The following is a 21207-nucleotide window of genomic DNA, read 5'->3' on the forward strand; positions in this document are numbered from 1 at the left end:
AGTAACAACATCATAACTTACTACAGACCTGCGCCGTATTTCATTATGATCCCACAGCTTCCTCACATGAAATCGTGGGAGATGGCCAAGCCCACAGCCTCTGACCACAGGCCCCGGCAGGTGTCGGCTCTATATTCTGGTCCAAGATCCGTGAGTGAAAGGCTAGGCCGGGGAGAGTGCGAACAGACGGGTCAGCGCACCAGCAGGAGGGCCTGAGACTTGATCTTCTCCGGGCTGGGGCGGTCGAACCCCAAGGTCACCCATTAGTGATCCCGCCCGTGAGGACTGCGGGATGTCAGCAGGAACGTCCCCCGGCCTGACCTTTAACCCTCTTAACGCTGGGGACACCGAGAGCCGGGGCCAGAAGGGAAGGAGTGGGAGAATTGTTCCCACCGTGGTCTGAGGGCTGTGGCGTGTGTGAACTCTGGCTGCCCCTCTGTTGGAGCAGACAGCTCAGAAGAAAACGGGACTGATGTTTGCTGTCCACACTTTCCACAGAAACAATACATCTATGCACGTTGAATAAACAGGATGCAAGTAACATTGCCCAATTGTCATATTTTTTAACGTATTTTATTGATTTCAGAGAAGAAGGGAGAGGGGGCGAGAGATAGAAACATCAGGATGAGAGAGAATCATGGATCGGCTGCCTCCTGCACGCCCCACACTGGGGATGGAGCCCGCAGCCCGGGCATGTGCCCTGCCCAGGAATTGAACTGTGACTTTCTTGTTCATAGGTTGAGGCTCAACCACTGAGCCACACCGGCTGGACCCGATGGTCATATTTTCATTCTGTCAGGAGTGTGTCCAAGTAACAGAGGCACTTAATGTAAAATGTGTCCCCCCACCCCCATCCACATTTAAACAATACAATGGGATTAACATGACGTTAGAAAAGTTCTTCCTTAATAAGAACAAGATGAACATAGGAAAGGAAGACTACATTTCCAGAAAGCCTAATGCTTGAGGCTCACACACAATTTTGTTTGACATACCCATCACCCCTTCAAGTAGTCACCTCCAAATTTATGGCCAAGCCCTGGCCGGTTTGGCTCAGTGGATAGAGCGTCGGCCTGCTGACCGAAGGGTCCCGGGTTCAATTCCGATCAAGGGCACGTACCTCAGTTACAGGCTCTTCCCCAGCCCGGACCCTGGTCGGGGTGCGTGTAGGAGGCAACCAATCGACATATTTCTCACACATAGATTTTTCTCTCTGTCTTTCCCCCTCTCTTCCACTCTTGGTGAAAATCCATGGAAAAATATCCTCGGGTGAGAATTGAAAAAACAGATGTATGGCCAAGATTTAAATAGCATGGACAGAGACAGCTAAGCATGCTGCCATGAACATTATTCAGGGAATATGGTAGCTTCCCCCCAGGGGTCCCTTCTGTCATGTGACCCCACTGAATATCTTGTAGGCATGCCATACTCATTTCTAAAATCTGGTCATTTATCAAATATGTCACCAAATGCTTTTCAGGGTCAACCGCCCCCCCCCCCCCCAGTAGATACCCATTTCAGGGCGATAGCTCTCCACACAGTATATATTGGGGGGAATATTACAGAATGGTTAAGAGGCTACTGCTATGGACTATGTGAGAGAAGAAGGGACGCATTAGAATCTGAGATGGCAAGCTCAACATGGAGGAAACAAAACAACAACAACAATAAAATCCTTTGATCTGAACAGATTTAGAGGCTAAGAAAAGCCTAGAGAACTCACAACCAAGGGCTCCCCTCCTGCAAATCTTGTCCAAGAAATCAAAGTGAGGCATTTACGTCCACGAATCCCTGTCTAGGGGTGCAGAGAGAGAAGGGGGGAGAGAGAAAGACACTTTGACCCCTTGTGAAGATATTGACAGATGTTCCAAAAAGGACCCAGAATCTGGATCCATCAAAGCCTGCCTCCTTGTGAGCTATGGGGATATTGACCACGCCTCCCAGACTGGCCGCCCCGTGTCACGCACACTGTGGATGGTGTCGGGCCACCTGTTTATTTTGCTATCATCACATGAGAGAATATTTTGGGATGGAACCCGTAGTTCCAACACATACTAGTAACATCCCTATTTTTATTCAAGTCAACACAAGAGATGTTTAAATGATTCTGCAAGAGGAGAATAGGCATCGAGGAGACAAAATTCCGACAACAAATTATATCTGCTTTTTTAAAAATAATCTCAAGGTATATTCCCCCCACCCCCCACCCCCAATTAGATCACCTGCAATGTGTTTCCATTCTGGTAATGTGTATATTGTTGGTCTTCACCCTCTCTCCCCCACTTCCAACATCTTTTGAAAATATCACTTTTTCCTCTAAAAGGACGAAAAGGCTCTAAAATGAGAGAGGAAAAAGATGCTTGTCTAACCATAAATTTTTAGAGTGAAAAAAAAAAAAAACCTAAGCCGCTTTAAAGACGGGAAGACAAAGAAAGTATATTTCACGATAAATTATTCATGGCCTTCGTTTTGGATCAATATTTATAGACATCCACATGCGTTTTATGAAGCTGGGGAGGTTCTCTTAAATGTCAGTGTCCTCCTCAAAGCCTGGGTCAGAGTCACAGCTTGAGGCTGGCAGTGAGCAGGCTCGGGCCCAATGTCCTCCTTCCTCCGCCATCAGGACAGCGGGGTCCTCTGTGGCTTCCCGCCACTGCTCCCCCCAAAACACCCTGCCAAGTGGCTGCACATTATAGAAACATGTAAACAGAAACTGGTCGCCCCCACCCATTGAATAAGAGTGGAAAGGGGCCAGACAGCATGGCTCAGTAGTTGAGCATCGACCTATGAACCAGGACAGTGGTCGGCAAACTGCAGCTTGCAAGCCACATGCGGCTCTTTGGCCCCTTGAGTGTGGCTCTTCCACAAAATACCGGCTTTCCCACAAAATACTGACTTCTGCACATGGGCCACAAAGTTTCAATCGCACTGTACGTGTGTGCCCACATGTGGTATTTTGTGGAAGAGCCACACTGAATGGGTCAAAGAGCCGCATTTGGCTCGCAAGCCGCGACTTGCCGACCATGGAACCAGGAGGTCACGGTTCGATTCCCGGTCAGGGCACATGCCCAGGGTTGCTGGCTCAATCCCCAGTGTGGGGCGTGCAGGAGGCAGCCGATCAATGATTTTCTCTCATCATTAATGTTTCTATAGCTCTCTCCTTCTCCCTTCCTCTCTGACATCAATAACAATATACTTTTTTTAAAAAAAAAGAATGGAAATGGGTCACTATTATAGAGTATGGGGTAAGTAGGACTTGAATTCGATCCCATGAGCCCCCATTCAGTGAACATTCTTTTAGAAAACGGGGTGAGGGTCCCTGGTTACACTCCACAGCTTTCCAGAGAACTGCTCCCTGCCTGGGCCAAGTCTGAGAGGTGACTTAGGAGAGAGAAGGGGGGATCAGAGAATGCACTGTCAATAGTCAATAGTACCTGGCCCTAGCCAGCTTGGCTCAGTGGATAGAGCGTCGGCCTGCGGACTGAATGGTCCCAGGTTCAATTCCGGTCAAGGGCACATGCCTGGGTTGTGGGCTGGGTCCCCAGTGGGGAGGGTACAGGAGGCAGCCGATCAATGATCCTCATCATTGATGTTACTCTCTCCCTCTTTCTCTCCCTCCCTCTCTGAAATCAGGGCAAATCTTTTTTAAAAGGTACATATTACCTGCTTCACTCCTTTGGAAATAATACAAAGTGGTGGGATTTTTTGTTTGGTTTTTATTTGTTTATTTTGTTTTTGTTTGGTTGGAAGGAAGGCCTACTCTTGCACGAATTTTGTGCATCTGGCCTCTAGTGTGACTATAAAGGTTTTGTTCTAGGGAAAATGTTGCAAAAAACTCCACCTGGTCCTTTGAAAACCAAATTAAGCCAATAAACATTGCCTTGAACCAGGGTGTGAAAATTGCTGGTTTCACTTTTATAAAATAATCTGTATTGAATTGAAATTTGCTTAGACCGGTTTAATATCTGAAAATGAACAAAAATGAATTGTTACGATGTGATCTGTCTTTAAAACCATCATCTCCGACACATATCTTTAAAAAAAGAATTTTTATCTTCTGATGACGTGCCACTATAAAATGGGATTTGTTTTATTCACAAAACGGTGTATTCTGTTTTATATTTTTGCTTTCTCTACTATAACCACCTCCATCCTTTCTGGTACAAGTTGCTAAATGAATATTCTTTGTCATGTCAAATACAGGGCAAGCATTTGCATCCCGTTTATCAAGACACCCATTACGAAGTCCCTCGCATTTAAAAAAAAAGAAAAGAAAGTAAAAGAAACAAATGATTGAAATAAAATTTGAAGAAAATGTTCATAAACGAAGAAGGAGAGAGCTGGCCGGAGTCTGTAGTTTTCGATGTCAGATTCCTGCCCTGATATGCACCCACAGAGGCACATAATCTTATAAAGAAAAGTAAGTACATTTATCTTTAATAATAAACACAAATGCAAGAACAGAATAGATCCCTGCCCCTCTATACTCCTCTCATTTGCAAAAATCAGGCAAGCAACACAAGGAGTGTTGACTTACCCTTTTTTTGTATTTTATTTTTTTGGTGGGAGGGAGTGGTGATGAAAAGGCCGATTAAAATGATATATGTCAGATATTAGTAACCTTTTAAGCAGCCACGGCCACGGCCCTTAACCCCTGCAGATGGCGGGACCAGGTGCAGAGCAAACGGAATTAAGATGATAGCGTGTTGACAGCCGCCCGTTTGCATCCCTGCAGACAACCGGAGTGACATCACGTCTTCTCAAAGTGACACATTAATGAATTTAGCAACACCTGAACGTTTCCGGCAGGGGACACCTTTGACACAGGTGGCTCCCCCCGTGTCAGCGACGATGGGAGGCTGGCCCATTCCCCGGCCCCATCTGCGATGGCAGGGTTACCTTCCCGGCCCTCACGACTTGACAGGGTTTCATTGCGCTGCCTCCTTTCCTGACATCTCCTTCGCAGGTGAGCCAGGGCTGTAATGACTTCCTTTCTCATCTGGTAGGTTCCCTAAATGTCACGGGCAGCCCCGAGACGTCTCAATCTCGCCGGATGCGAACGGGAAGCCGGCCTTTTCCCAGGCGAACCGGCTCTTGCAAATGAGGCATCAGCCGCTCTTCGCGGGATGGATGCCGCCTCGGCTTGTGGGTTCGAGGTAGGTGAGCGTCACAGGTTAGGGCTCAAGCGTGACACGGGGTGTGACTCCAGAAGTCATCTTTCTATTGACTGGGCTTAAAACACACCCACACCCACACACACAAACACACACACACACACACACACACACACACACACACCATCATTGCGTGGTTGGGCCATAACACAGGGACCACTTTCTGCGTTTGGGAGCGATCCAGAGGAAAAGGTAATGAATGAGCCGCTGCCCCAGAAATGTGAGGCGACGGGGGTCCCAGTGATGGTCAAGGTCAAGTATGTGAACTTCCGCTCCGTGAGCAGCAAAGCCACGCTGTAAACGCAACTGCCTATTCATGGGCCCAGCAACTCAAGTTTTGTGTCGATCTGGCTTCTCCCATCTTCTTCGTTTTCCCATGAATGTGACTCAGTGGACACATAGTTATGTCTTTGTTTCCTGCCCCTTTGAGTACACAATATAGAGGCAAGAAATACAATATTGTGGCTATCAGTAATATGCCAAAAAATGGTCATGAAGCCCAAAGTGGGGAGCCAGAGAGAGGCCCCCCTCCCCCTGGTTTAAAAGCTGGGCAGTGTGAGTGCTTCCTACGCATTGGCATCATTTAGACGTTCTGTTCGCCGTCTCTCTCTCTCTCTCATATTACTCATCCGGCGGGTCATTATTTGGAAATATAAGAATGGAAAATTCTACTCAATGACGCAAAATCCACTGCGGGTGTGGGGGGGGGGGGCAGGGGGGCGGGAAATAAAGCCCCCCACTGCCCCAGCTCTCAGCTCAAGCCACCCTCAAATCACAAAGACAGGCCCGCAATAACGTCTCAGGTTATTAAACCACCATGTTTTCAACCCATCAAACCTAATGATCAGACCCTATGTGCCTTTCGTGGTGCCCCCAACATCTCTCATTACCGGGACCCAAAACTGCCCCATGCAGCCGGTTTGTTTAAAAATGCAGAACCCTGGGCCCTCGCCGGCGTGGCTCAGTGGATAGAGCGTCGGCCAGCGGACTGAAGGGTCCCAGGTTCAATTCCAGCCAGGACACGTGTCCAGGTGTGGGCTCGATCCCCAGTAGGGGGCGTGCAGGAGGCAGCCAATCAGGGATTCTCTCTCGTCATTGATGTTTGTCTCTCTCTCCCTCTCCCTTCCTCTCTGAAATCAATACAAAGAAAATGCAGAAGCTGGGTATTTGAGGAGAGGGCTCACCTTATAAAGTTGCTCTTCTGGTTTCTGGTTGTTTTGTCCGTGTTGTTTTTTTTGGTGTGTTGCTGTGTTTTGTTTTGTTTTGTTTTGTATTTTCCTTTTCTGAGGCTTAGAATCCACAGAATTCTTAACTGTGGGGTTAGCCCCATTTCCCGAAAATCATTCCTTAAGAGACAGGGAAGGCGTCTCCGTTAAAACGTTTCTACACCAGTCAGGGCCTGCTTGTCACCTTAGGGCAGCGGTTCTCAACCTGTGGGTCGCGACCCCTCTGGTGGTCGAACGACCCTTTCACAGGGGGTCGCCTAAGACCATCCTGCATATCAGATATTTACATGACGATTCATAACAGTAGCAACATTACAGTGATGAAGTAGCCACGAAAATAATGTTATGATTGGGTCATCACATGAGGAACTGTATTGAAAGGGCCAGAAGGTTGAGAACCACTGCCTTAGGGGACCCGCAGGATCCTGCGGGAGTCGGCCCGGTGAAATGATGACTTTTTCACCTGTCAGCGGTGGCTGGAAATTCCCACACACGCGGGCCTGGTCCGTTTCATCCCTTTGAGTCCCCGCGTCTGAATGCCGCCCGCGCCGGTGCCGCCTTTGTGTCGGCGGCTCTCACGCCGGGCGCTCCTGCTTCCTGTAGGCTCTCTTGTCACGGTGACATTTCAACATAAACAGTCAATATTCCTTCCCTCCAAGGAGACCTCCCTCCTATTGCCGACCAATTAAATCCCAGCTGAGCTCGGCAGACAAAGGTAACGCAAGACAGGCTGCTCGCACGCGCGCCGCACTTGGCTGCTGCCTTCCTTCGGAGGAAGAAAAATTGTCATCACAACAAAGGAATCTGGGGACCTGGGGACACTCTCATCCGAGAGAGCCAGTTCCGTGGGATCTGATGGCTCCTTCCCTTTTCATCTGGCACACCGCTGGGGTGGGGGGTGGGGGGATTTTTTCTTTCTTTCTTTCATTTTTTTGGTATTTGGTGTGTGTGTGTTGTTTTTAATAATTCAGCACCGTTCATCTTTGAGGTTTCGCCGAGAAGGGCAACCAGCCCTTAATTAGTTCCTGTCTGTCAGTGGCCACATGGGCAGGGCTGTGGACTCAGATGCCGGCGCCCCTGACCTGTATCTTTGGACTCCGCGGCCTAAGTGGATGGAGCCGGGTTTCTTGGTCTCTCCACGCCACCAGAGCGACTCGGGGTCTCTGAGGACATCTGTTGAGACTGAGCGCTTTGGGGTGAACTCTGCCCTCGATCGGGGATCCCTCTGAGCGTGTGTCCACTTCACTGGGGGAAAATGTCCTCAGATAATATTTGCCTTGACTCCTTAAACAGCCCAACCCCCTCCCCAGCCCAGGCTCTCCACCGCACACTGAACAACCCTTGAAAACCGTTTTCTTTGGAAGCCTGGAGAGATTTTTCAGAAAACACTAGTAATTCTGCAAACTTCAAACAATTTCTCTCTTGCCTTTTCGCGATTCTGGCAGCCTCCATGGCCCAGGCTGCGAGGCTTTTCCTCCCCGGAAGTGAAATGCGCAATAAATTGGGCATCAGGGACTCTACTGTGCGGCCTCATCAGTAAGCCATTGATTCCCCCCGTGGGGTGCTGATTTCTAGATTTGAAAAAATAAAATCTGGGCTACAGCCTAGATCAGTGATGGCGAACCTATGACATGTGTCAGAGGTGACACACAAACTCATTTTTTTGGTTGATTTTTCTTTGTTAAATGGCATTTAAATATATAAAATCAATATCAAAAATATAAGTCTTTGTTTTACTATGGTTGCAAAGATCAAAAAATTTCTATATGTGACACGGCACCAGAGTTAAGTTAGGGTTTTTCAAAATGCTGACACACCGAGCTCAAAAGGTTCGCCATCACTGGCCTAGATTTAAAGGGTGGTAACCCAAGCTGCTATCAGGATTGGTACCCCACAGTCAACATTTTCTGACGGACTGATTTTGATGATATTGTCAGGCCCAGAACGACAGAGGGTTACCTAGAAATGAAATATACACCCCACTCTTATTTTCATAAACATCTGTATGCATAGGAGCCCTGTCATCAGTTCTAGAAGCCACCCCAGTGTTCCTAAAACCAGCAATCCAATCTCCTCGCCTTCCTTGAGGAATCGATTAACATGTAGTCCAACAATGCGTGCGTCACACTGCATCAGAGAAGTTACATTCCAGCCTAATTATGACTGGATTCTTACTCTGCCTTGTCTTGTGAACATGGAAATCCAATTGATTCAAGGAGGTAAACTTTTATTAATTGAGGTATCTCTTTTATAAAGAAAAAAGGACTTTAGCGACCCCCCCACCCCCGCCCCAAGTCAGATTCGGTGAATTTAATCATCAGAGACTTTGATTTTCCATGTGTGCTTCTAGCAGCTAGAGGGCACAAAAGAATGCTTTTACCTGGCTTGTCTTTCTTTCTTTTCTTTTCTTTTCTTCTTCTTCTTTTTTTAATCACTGAGTGAAACTCTCTAGGCTCAGAAATAAGCAAAAACACAAGGATGTCCATTTTTTCCCCCAGATGTCAATGTGTCATATCTCCTTTCCAACAGAAATCCAAATTCCAGATGATGGTAACACATGAAAGTGAACTTGATCTTCCCAGTAAACCCCAAAGAATGAGAGGCTGGGCTTCAGGCCCCATTCTCCCAAGTTGGGCCCATCTTTCTGTCTTTGAACTGTTTTGTCAAGTTCAAAGCCATAAGAGACACATTTAACCATCATCACTCTAACATCTTAAAGATTAATGTTGGTTGTGATTCTGCATTAACAACATCTATTATTGTTCACTAATAAGAGCCTTACAAGAATAAATATGAAAGGCTTGGAAAAAACCTTCCTGTCAATTAAGAAACAGTCAGTTGGCCCTAGCCGGTTTGGCTCAGTGGATAGAGCATTGGCCTGTAGACTGAAGGGTCCCGGGTTTGATTCCAATCAAGTGCACATGCTCGGGTTGCGGGCTCAATCCCCAGTAGGGGGCGTGCAGGAGGCACCCGATCAATGACTCTCTCATCATTGATGTTTCTATCTCTCTCTCTCTCTCTCTCTTCCTCTCTGAAATCAATACAAATATATAAAAAATAAAAAGAAAGAGTCAGTTGTACTTCAAGTGAACAGTTCCAAGGGATCTCAAGTAGAGATGCATGCTTTATTTTTATTGATTTGAGAGAGAGAGAGAGAGAGAGAGAGAGAGAGAGAGAGAGACATCAATGTGTTGTTCCACTTAGTTACATGTTCATTGGTTGTTTCTTGTATGTGCCCTGACTGGGGATAGAACCCACAACCTTGGCATATCGGGACGACACTCTAACCAACTGAGCTATCCGGCCAGGGTGTGAGATCCATGCTTTAAGAGCCACAAATGAGCCACACACCATGACTCCAGGTTTGCAGGCCATCCTCTACACACACGTCCACACACCCATCTTCCAAAGCTAGCCACCGAGGCCCCATAGTCACAGGCATTCTTCTTAGGCAATTTATCCGAAAGCATAATAGTTGGGCATTTTTCTGCAAGAAACACTCCGAATCCTCAGGAGGTGTCGCATCTGTGGCTAGGAGACAGAATGGGCTGGGCCTCAGTAGCAGAATATATATAAACACCCCTCACCCCCCAATGAACCACGCCACCCCCGTAGGCATGAGTGAGTTGGAGCAGGATAGGGTGCCATTTGCCAAATTGCAAATTGCCTGCATTTATTTTGGGCGTGCACTACACGGAGTGCTAATTGCCTTGTTTAGCACTTTCCTTTCTTTCATTTGCACTCGTGTAAAATCTTCGTAAATTAACTCCAGGCTTTTACTATGCAGGTAGCATGGGAACCACCACGAATGAGTGAGAAGGCAGCAGGAAAGGACAGTTAAAAAAAGAGGAGCTGGCTGTACCAGTCATGCCATTTCTACGTCCCCTGAATTAAGAGAACGGAATTAACTTTTAATCCCTGGGCTTTGCCAATAGCTGATGCGAATGCGGAACATATTACATTCCGCTGTTTCATTCAGATGTGCTCACTGAAAATGGGTAGAATGTCAACCACCCCACTGGATGGGGAAAGTGCAGGGAAGCCATGTTTATAGACACGAGTGAATATATTCAGATTCATTCCAAATAGCCATTTATGTGGTTGCAGTCATTGCATAGTCAAGATTCCGGCTTATTGTCAAAGACAAAACACTCCAAAGTCATTAGCATCCACTACTACCCAGGAGCCAATGAAAAACGAGTTGGGAGTCTCCTTGCCATTCCTAATGGACAGGTGCACACTTCCAAAAAGCTATCTGCAGCCCTGGCTGGTGTGGCTCAGTGGATAGAGTGTCGGCCTACAGACCCGAGGGTCCCAGGTTCCATTCCAGTCAAAAGGGCACGTTCCTGGGCTCCAGGCTCCTCCCTGGCTAGGGCCCTGGTAGGGCATGTGCAGGAGGCAACCAATCAATGCGTTTTTCTCACATCCATGTTTCTCTCTGTCTTTCCCTCTCTCTTCCACTCTCTCGAAAAATCAATGGACAAATGTCCTCGGGGGAGGATTAAATACATAAACAAGCAAACAAACAAACAAACAAGAAAAGCCATCTGCAGACTTAGCCCAGCCCAGAGCGGGCGCGCAGGCTTCTGGGCTGCAAAGCGTGGAGGTGAGACAGCCCTGGAGGCTGAGGTGGTGGCCTCTCACGGGCGGCCTCCCCGGGGCCAGCACAGGTTGCTATGGAATCTTTCCAATGGATGTGGATGAACAGAGAGATGTTTTCTCTTCTGAGTGTCCTTGGTTGGACTCTTTTCATTATGTTTCCAGATCCTTTCAAGACCAGGGATGTATCCTCAAAATGTTTTCTTCCAGTCCTAGCCGATTTGGCTCAGTGGATAGAGCATCAGCCTACAGACTAAAGGGTCCCAGGTTCCATCCGGTCAAGGGCACATACCTGGGTTGCAGGGTCCCAGGCCCTGGTTGGGGGCATGCAGGAGGCAACCAATCGATGTGTCTCTCTCTGTTTCTCTCTGTCTCCCTCTCCCTTCCACTCTCGCTAAAAAAATTAAAAAATAAAAAAAAATCAATGGAAAAAATATCCTTGAGTGAGGATTTTTTTTAAAAGTTCCCTTCCAAAGAAAAGAAAATTTTGCAAAAATGATGGTTTCAAATGCAAAACAATAAATAAAAACAGTATCTTTGGGGTTTTTTTTATTTTTCTTCCTACTTTTCCTTTTTAACATGATGAAAGTTGTGTTTTTCCAACATGGAAAAGCGAAGGATGAAGTATTTCAACTTCTTATCATCTGTAGGTCATTATGGGGACGCTAGACAAGATGCTTTATTTGAGGTCCAATTCGCTGGCCTTTGAGAAGCTCTCTGAGCCTTTATTTTGGTCCAAACTCTAGAAATGCATTTCAGGGGAGGCATTATTGATGTTCCGGGGGACACAAGTTTACCGGTGTAAGACAATGGCAATGGAAGGAAGCTTTGGGGTATAGAAAGTCAGTCGGTTCAGTTAGGAAGATAAACTCAAGTCTTGATCATCTTAGTAGCAGAAAAGAAAGTGTGCATTTCCCAGAAATCGAAGAGTAACTCCAGTAGCTTATTTTTTTTTTTAACATATTTTATTGATTCTTTACAGAGAGGAAGGGAGAGGGATAGAGAGTTAGAAACATCGACAAGAGAGAAACATTGATCAGCTGCCTCCTGCACACCCCCTACTGGGGATGTGCCCTCAACCAAGGTACATGCCCTTGACCGGAATTGAACCCAGGACCCCCCAGTCCACAGGCTGACACTCTATCCACTGAGCCAACCAATTAGGGCCCCAGTAATTTCTTAATAGATAATACATTAATGGTGAAAAGGAATCTAAGTCACATGTGCCTGCCAACCACCCCACCAGAGCTCTGATCTCCAGGAAGTGACCTCACTTTTGTAAGTGTCTGTTTCTGCATCTCTAAATGGGATGCCAGTGCCCAGATGTAAATACCACTGTGACACCCGGCCAGCATCGCTCAGTGCTTGAGTGTCGACCTATGAATGAGGTTACGGTTCGATTCCCGGTCAGGGCACATGCCCGGGATGCGGGCTTGATCCTCAGTAGAGGGTGTGCAGGAGGCAGCCGATCCACGATTCTCTCTCATCATGGATGCTTCTCTCTCTCTCTCTCTCTCTCTCTCTCTCTCTCTCTCTCTCTCTCCCCCCCCCCCTCTCTCCCTTCCTCTCTGACATCAATAAAAAATATATTTAAAATAAATACATACTGCTGTGAGGATCATAGATAATAAACATAACGTTTCTAAAACATAGTAGAGAGGCTCAATAAATGTTAATTCCCTTGTGATCCACTTTCTAATCCCACCCCTTTGTTTAGTTAACGACGCAGAACTCCTACCACTTAGGTATCAGCAGATAGAGTGATCACATTTCTTTGGTTCCTCGCACGCAGACCCTGACCACAGACCTCCCTTTTAATAAGTATCCCAGGGAAGAAGCAATGAATGGCAACAAAACCTCAGCTAACGTTTTAAGTTTGCATCTGGAATCAGAATTAATCCCACGGGATGCGTGACTGCCAGCATTGTTGGATATCAATCCCCTCCTCCCACTCAGACTTAAAAGCTGGTAGCTTGAAGTGCCGAGATAATCACATCGGATGCTTGCGATGTACGTTCCACCGCTGGCTTCGGGATGAAACATATTTGGGAAGTTTCCAGGCCAGGATGGCTTGGAGTGAGTTCAGCTTGCTAACTAGGACCCCACCCGCTTCTCTGGATGCCATGAGGCCTCCCTCTTTCTCAACACCACCTTGTTGTTTTGTGTGAATTTCCCACATGTTTATTTCAGAAACTGACTTATTTGCCTGGCTCAGGCATTGCTGGGCTCCACCAGCCGTAGGAAACACGTTGGCAAATGAAAGCCGTGGGGAAGGAGCCGGGAGAGAGCCAGGAAAGGATGTGTTAACGTATGAGATTCGTGTTACGTTCTTCGTCATACAAAGCGCGTGCGAATTCGGGGTGATTGTCATGTGCGATGGAAGGGCCTCATGGGACATCTGTGGAGTGACGGTTCCACATGAAATAACATAGGTTTCTCTCAAGTCGTATGATAATTCATTCATCGACTAATCCTGGATTAGAGCTAACCTGTGTTGAACCTTAGATTTCTGCCCCCAAAATCTGATTCTATAGTTACCAATGTCAGTGTTTTCTCCAATAGGAGATTTGGCCAAAGATTGCAGAAATGGGACCTTTGGGGGTTTTTTATACTGTCACCAGGTCACTATTTATTTTATTTGTTTATTTTTCTGTTTTTCAGGTTTTTTAAAATATATTTTTATTGATTTCAGAGAGGAAGGGAAAGGGAGAGAGAGAAACATCCATGATGAGAGAGAATCATTGGTCGACTGCCTCCTGTACACCCTCCACTGGGGATCGAGCCTGCAACCCACACATGTGCCTTTGAGCGGAATCGAACCCAGGACCATTCAGTCCACAAGCCAACACTCTATTCACTGAGCCAAACCAGTCAGGGCCAGGTCACTGTTTATTAAGGGGGGATATTTCTACCATTTCATTGCAATGTGTTGTCCCTTCTTAAATCTTCAGGCGAATTGTCTAAAGGTTAATCTTTCTTGCTTCACATTATAATTTTAACAAACCTTGAATTTTTATGTGTTTGCCTGTCAGCCTCTAAAAGCAGTAATTTTATGTCTCATTCTCCACGTCCTAGTTTTTCTGCCCACTTTTCCCTCCCTTTGATCTAACCTGAGACATTTCCATCTACTATCAGGTGCTTTAATGGAAACCATCCAAACAGATGAGCCCTGATTTTTTTGGTTCAAAGCAAGAGGTATTCTTTCTAGGTTACTTTCCTATTCTGTTGACTCTTATGATTCCTGGAGTTCGATTCTTTTCGCTTTGGAGTTTTCAAAACTCTCACGGCCTGCAGCTAACTTCCATCTTGAGTAAACTTGCCAAATGCTGAATGCGCGTGTAATTTAATTTTACTAGCGAACTGGCCTTGGTACAGGGGGTTTTGCAACATGCAACCAAAATGTGAAAAATCCCCAACAAAAAAATATGTGTTTTTGTTCAGAAGGAATTCATGAAAATGACAGAACTGGGTTGGGATGTAATAGTGCTTTGCTTGCCCAGTGGGCGTGGCTCAGTGGTTGAGCGTCGACCTAGGAACCAGGAGGTCACAGTTCGACTCCCAGTTGGTCAAGGGCACATGCCTGGGTTTCGGGCTCGATCCCCAGTGTGGGGCGTGCAGGAGGCAGCCCATCAATGGTTCTCTCTCATCATTGATGTTTCTGTCTCCCTCTCCCTCTCCCTTCCTCTCTGAAATCAATAAATTCATATATTTTAAATTTACAAACTTCTGTGTCAGCATATTTAATCAGGGAAGTAAAAAATATGTAGGTAGAAAGAGATGGGGCAGGAAATCATAAAACAAATACAAAACAGATTAACAGAAAAACGTGCTAAAAACGCAGTCCTTGCACCTGAGAAATTCCAGTTCTATTCACTGCTTTCTTGCAAGATTTTAGTTCACGTATTTCTTCGCTTCCTACCCCCATGACTTCCCTCCTGCACACACACACACACACACACACGCACGCACACAATCACCTATATGCGTGTGCAAGCAGCCATTTGCGTTTCCTATAATAAATAGCACGCAGACAGCTCCCTGTGTTTGTAAAAGAAATTTCTCGGTGGGTATCTGTGCGTGCGGCCGCCTTCACTCCCAGCCCTCTGCATTCTAACCTATTCTCCAAGCAAGGAAGCTAAAAGCAGAGAGCTTAAGCCACTTTCTAAAGATCCCGGGCCGGAATAAATTCCATCAGTGTTTCTTTTAAGACAGGCCTGTCACTTTCCATCTACACGGTTCGAGTTTTTCCCCCTCCCTCAGCCGTGAGTCTCAGCAGTCCGTAGGAATGGGAATATCAGAGAGGATGTCCACTGGCTGACTGGTGTTCGGGCTCCCTGCCCACCCATCCCGAGAAGATGAAGCCGATGGGAAGGCAACGTGGTCTCTATTAGCCAAGGGTTAAACACCGAGCGATTGTCACTGGTCGCCTCTGTCCCCGGCTAGGGCCCCCTTGCCGTTGTCTGTCGCGTCTCCCCCAATTGAGAGATTAACCTGGTGCCTGTGGAAGTGCGGGCCTTGTCACACCTTCCCTGGGTCTCACCGCGCCGCTGATCAGAGCTGGGGCCGCCGAGAAGGCGTCTTTATTCTCCCTCTGTTGTCCCAGGCCACGCAGCCGGGAGCCCGCCAGGGGCTTAAGCACGGTCATGTTGATGTCATTATTTTCTGATTTTCGCCAGCTCCCGGGGTACCCGGCCCACATGGACGGGGAAGGGCTGGCCTGCGCTTTGTAGGGGACCCTTTGAGAGCAGCCCCATGACCGCCTGCCTGGTTATTCCAGAGCCGGGGCGTCGGCTTAGCTGCACAGGGAATCCCGCTCTGTGATTTGGCCTCCGTCTTGTCGGGTCAGCCTTATCGGTGCCACCAGCAAACGCGTCCCAGGGCAGGTTGGTCGAGATCTTTGCGAGGCGATCGGGTGTGTCTGGGTCACTGTACTTGGTCTACAGCAGTGGTCCCCAGCCTTCCTTTGGCCACGCCCCACCTAAGCATCTGTAACATCCTGATGCCCCCCCCCACACACACACACATACACACCTGTAATTCTTATTATTCAAAAACTGAGCTCCTAGTCATGTGGAGGAAGCCTCAAAGGCCGTGAACTTGGTCTCAACAAGCTTCCAAAGGACATGGCACCCATGAGAGAGAAAGATAAAAGGATGAAAGGACAGTGGAAGGACTGAGGAAGGAATCACTACGAAATTGTTTAAAATAATAATAGTAGGAAGTGATAGGAAAAAATAGCAAATAAAGCTTCAAAACGTAGAATAGAGAACTGAAATGCGTACAGATGTCACAATATATATTTATAGACTGTCTAGGAGGCCCCTAGAACCGGAAGAAATGCAAAAAAATCACTGTTAATAACTCACTCTCGAATTGCCCCCCTTAAACATCACATTGCCCCCCTGTGGGCGTGTGCTCCACGCGGGGAACCACTGGTCTAAATGAAGCATTGCTATTTGTTCACTTCCCCACTCCTTGTTAATATGTCTTTTTTTAAAATGTATTTTATTGACTTCAGAGAGAAAGGGAGCAGGAGAGAGAGATAAAAACATCAATGATGAGAGAGAATCATCGATTGGTTGCCTCCTGCACCCCCCACCCTGGGGATCGAGCCCACAACCCGGGCATGTGCCCTGACCGGGAATTGAACCGTGACCTCCTGGTTCATAAGCCGATGCTCAACCACTGAGCCACGCCGGCCGGGCTTAGTATGTCTCTCCCTGTTGCCTGTCCATACGTGCAGCTAACTAGCCAGGTTGGTCAAAAGCAGATAAAACCAGGGACAGGAGCCTAAAGTGACAAGACAGTGGGGCAGTGCCGCTCAGCTGGGCGTGGCCCGCCTGCCCACTTGGCTTTTACAATCCCCTAAAAATTGCTCTACTTGCCCCAGCTGGTTTGGCTCAGTGGATAGAGCGTCGGCCTGCGGACTGAAGGGTCCTGGGTTCGATTCCAGCCAGGGGCACATGCCCGGGTTGCAGACTCCAGGCAGCCAATCCATGAATCTCTCTCATCATTGATGTTTCTATTTCTCTGTCCCTCTCCCTTCCTCTCTGAAATCAATAAAACTAAATAAATAAATTAATTAATTAATATTTTTAAAAGCAATGGAAAAATATGCTTGTGTGAGGATTTTAAAAAAGGAATTAATTGCTTATTCAAAATGGGTGAACAGTACTTAATTCTGGGGGTTAGTGGGGGAGGGAATGCAGTAAGGGGAAGAAAATTCTACATTATCTTCTGCACACTCTTTCCTGTGTCTCAGCCCAGCGATTGGTATGCCTCTGGGGCTCTTCAAAAATACCTTTGCTAATTTTTCTCCTGGATAAAAGGAACGGTAATGGCCAAGACACGCTCAGGAAGGAATAAAAAAAAATCTTAATTTGAGAAAGGTTTGCAGGCCGAACAGCTGCCCGGGTTCTTTCAAAGGCCTCCCTGACCTCCTTTTGAAGTCCCTCGGCCCTGCGAACCTCCCACGCACCATGAGGCCACCCCCAATTCTTCCACGGGCCCACGTGCTTGCCCTGGGCTGGGGTCCCCAAATGCAACTCCGCTCCAGCCCAAATCCCGCCCCCCCCCACCCCCCATGACTCCGTCCGATCTGCGGTTCCATAAGCTCTCCCGAGATTTTAAATGATATTCACAAGTATGCTGATACATTTCTGAAAGATTCCCTTTTCCCGTCTGAACTCTTTTAACAAAGGTATTACACGGAGCACAAAAGCTGTCCAATTTCTCTCAACCTCTGGGTTCTTTCTAAAACACAGTCATTTTGTCCGACATTGAAAATGTCTTGATTTAGTTGTCTTGCTATTTTGGGCCTGTCCTGCCCCCCGCAGCGGTAATAAGAAGGGGGCCCCCGCTGGGCCCCGAAGAATGCCATTTGGCGGCCGCCACGGTGCGGCCGGCTTTTATTTATGGAGCCAAGAAAATGAATGGGTATTAGTGTCCAAACATTTCAACATGCTCCCGCGGCCATGCACAAAAGGGACTGATTTGCAGCAAATTTCCACTTATTTTCCAAAAGTGTTTACCTTCCCGAAGCTTGGCTGATCGCTATAATGGCATAGCTGAGGGGAGGGGAAAAATGACCATTTCAGAACCCAATTTATATATAGATATATGTATGTATATATATATTTCTGAGTCTTCAAAGTGCCTTCTTCTTCTGAATAAAGATAATCCCTCTAGTTGCTAGGCGTTTATGGATATGTGGATACTTCTTTTTTTAAAAAATATATTTTTATTGATTTCAGAGAAGAAGGGAGAGGGAGAGAGAGGGAAACATCAATGATGAGAGAGATTCGTTGATCAGCTGCTTCCTGGACGTCCCCTACTGGGGATGGAGCCCGCAACCCAGACATGTGCCCTTGTCCGGAATCGAACCCGGGACCCTTCAGTCCGCAGGCCGACGCTCTATCCACTGAGCCAAACCAGCCAGGGCGATATGTGGATACTTCTAAGGTGCTGGGCTTGTACTTCTCATTGTTGTCTTAAACAAGGAAAGACCCCGCACGGTCCCAAGGAAAACAGCTCATATCGGTGGATATAGGCTAGATATAAGACAGCACTCTGGCCCTGGCCGGTTTGGCTCAGTGGATAGAGCATCAGGCTTCGGACCAAAGGGTCCCGGGTTCGATTCCGGTCAAGGGCACGTACCTCGGTTGCAGGCTCCTCCCCGGACTGGGCCCTGGTCGGGGCACGTGCAGGAGGCAAACAATCGATGTGTTTCTCTCACATCGATGTTACTCTGTCCTTCCCTTTCCCTTCCAGTCTCCCTCAAAATCAGTGGAAAAATATCCTCGGGTGAGGATTCACAAAAATAAAAAATTTAGAAAAAATAAAGAAAAGGAAGCACTCTGCCAGGGCCCAAGGTCATGTCTGGCCACTCCCAGAAAGCAAGGCGTGGCGTTAGGTCTGGGATTGAGCATGTTCTATCTCCGTGTTTGCTATGTGGCCTCACCCTAACCCATTGGTAGGCTGTTTGCGATGTCCTGAAATCACTTCATCTTTTTGCCCTGAGCAACGCGCATTGTGTCAACAAATATTAGTTGAACGCCTACCATATGCCAGGCATTTGAAACCTGCCTCCCAGAGATGTCGCAGATGGCTCTCGGTGTGGTTTCCCACGCCTTTTGAGTCAACCACTTCTAAGACCCCCTCGTTTCTCCGTCCGCTCTCCAGGCTCAGCCTCTGAGCAGGACTGCCCTTTATTCTCTAAATATCAGATATTCTTTCTCACCTCGGGACCTCGGTTCAGTCTGCTTAGCACCCAAAGAATGTCTTTCGTGGCAGATCTACAAATCAGAGCTTCTGCTATTCGAATTCCAGCCGAGAGACCCAGTCTGCTATGACCAGTCCCCAAAGTCCCGAAGATGGAGAGACACTAGGATGTCATGGAGGGGCTCCCAGATGGGTGGTGACTCCAGGCAAGGGGAAAGGATGATACATTGTGATTCGGGCTTCAGGAGAAGAGAACACAGCCCTAATCAGTTTGGCTCAGTGGATAGAGCGTCGGCCTGCGGACTGAAAGGTCCCAGGTTCGATTCCGGTCAAGGGCATGTACCTTGGTTGCGGGCACATCCCCAGTGGGAGATGTGCAGGAGGCAGCTGATCGATGTTCCTCTCTCATCAATGTTTCTAACTCTCTATCCCTCTCCCTTCTTCTCTGTAAAAAATCAATAAAATATTTAAAAAAGAGAGAGAGAGAGAGAGAGAGAGAGAGAGAGAGAGAGAGAGAGAAGGGAGCACAGGGGCCTGGCAACCAGGTAGCTATTGGCAGTGACCCCGGCTGGCGGGGGGGGGGGGGGGGGTGTGGCGGAGGGGGTTGAGTAGTGTTTGGGAAAATGCAATAAGAGGATTATGGGACTAATACCTTCTCTAAGTTTGAGCTGTCTATTCTTCCCTTTCCTTTCTACCTTATTTCCTTCTCCTGCATTATCCCTGTGCAACTGCTCAATGTAACCTGTACAAGGATTCTTGTTTGTTTGTTTTGTTTATTTTAATATAATATATTTTTATTTACCTCAGAGAGGAAGGGAGAGGGAGCAAGAGAGAGAAGCATTAATGATGAGAGAGAATCATTGATCGGCTGCCTCCCGCACGGCCCGCACTAGGGGTCGAGCCCATAACCCAGGCATGTGCCCTGACAGGGAATCGAACCACGACCTCCTGGTTCCTAGGTCAACGCACAACCACTGAGCCACACCGGCCGGGCCAAGCTTTTGGTTATTACTTTACAACTCAAAAAATAGAAGAGTTGCCAGGTTATCCATCTAAGCAACCACGACGGAAAGACTTGAACTTGGTCTCCAGTGTGTTTAACATATTTCTGATGATTGGGTTTTGTTTTCTATCGGGTCCAGGAAACGCCTGCTTTATAGTTTTACTCTGCTTTTAACACGCTGATAACCTCATCCTAATGCATCAACATTGTGGTTCATAAAGGAGAACTTTCCTGAGTGGTCTTCAGGCCACTGTGCCCTTTGTCCCGAGTTCGACTTCCTCCAACATGAGACCCAGAAAGGTTCCATCAGAGAGAACAGGTGAGCTACCTTCATGGAGCCAGCTCTAGCTCTTACTGGAGGCGTGGCCTTGAGGGGGTGACCTCTCTGGGGTTCAGATTCCTTATCGAGTACAGATTTAGTAGTAGTAAGGATTAATAACAGCAACAATAACGATGACAGCCGAGATAAAATGATTCCACGGTCATCGGCCTGGCTAACAAGAATTGTTTCAGAGTAAGTCTTTATCCAAAATTTAATTTATTCATTAAAGAAAAAATTATCCTAGTTCAGAATCTACTCATTTCATTGTAGAAACTGAATTTTTTTTTTTTTTGCCAAAAACAAAAAAAAAGAACTCTCCATGTATCACCATAAAACTCAACTTCCAAATCAATCAATCTTGTTTCATATTTGGGTTCTCCCACAGATGAGAATCTTAAGGTATTACGTTTAGGCTGGTAGTTTTGTGTGGTTTATAACTGACTTCAAATTTGTGAAAATTAAGGCTGGGCTGGGATTTCCTGCCCATGCATTAGCTTAGCACCACTATACTAATGGCTGCTTAAGAACATGAGAAAGAGCGGTTTCAGAGGGGCTGGCATCCAGATGCTTAAGACAGCCTTGGCATGGGTAGACCAGCAAAGGGTGGGACAGGGACCAGGGGTGATGCTACAGAATTTGCGTCTCTATTCCAGGCAAATCAGC

At 47.1% G+C, this 21207-nt stretch overlaps 1 long non-coding RNA gene across 1 annotated transcript in view; it reads left to right on the forward strand.

Moving 5' to 3' along the window:
* Positions 1–21207, forward strand: part of LOC308535748 — a 1003266-nt gene that overhangs the window by 829149 nt on the left and 152910 nt on the right. Inside the window, exons 8-9 of the long non-coding RNA XR_013997295.1 lie at positions 4204–4420; positions 5007–5156. This is a non-coding gene — a long non-coding RNA (uncharacterized lncRNA). The remainder of the gene's footprint in view (positions 1–4203; positions 4421–5006; positions 5157–21207) is intronic.

This window comes from Myotis nattereri (assembly GCF_964212035.1).
Source record: "Myotis nattereri genome assembly, chromosome: 21".
In the NCBI taxonomy this organism is placed as follows: Eukaryota; Metazoa; Chordata; class Mammalia; order Chiroptera; family Vespertilionidae; genus Myotis; species Myotis nattereri.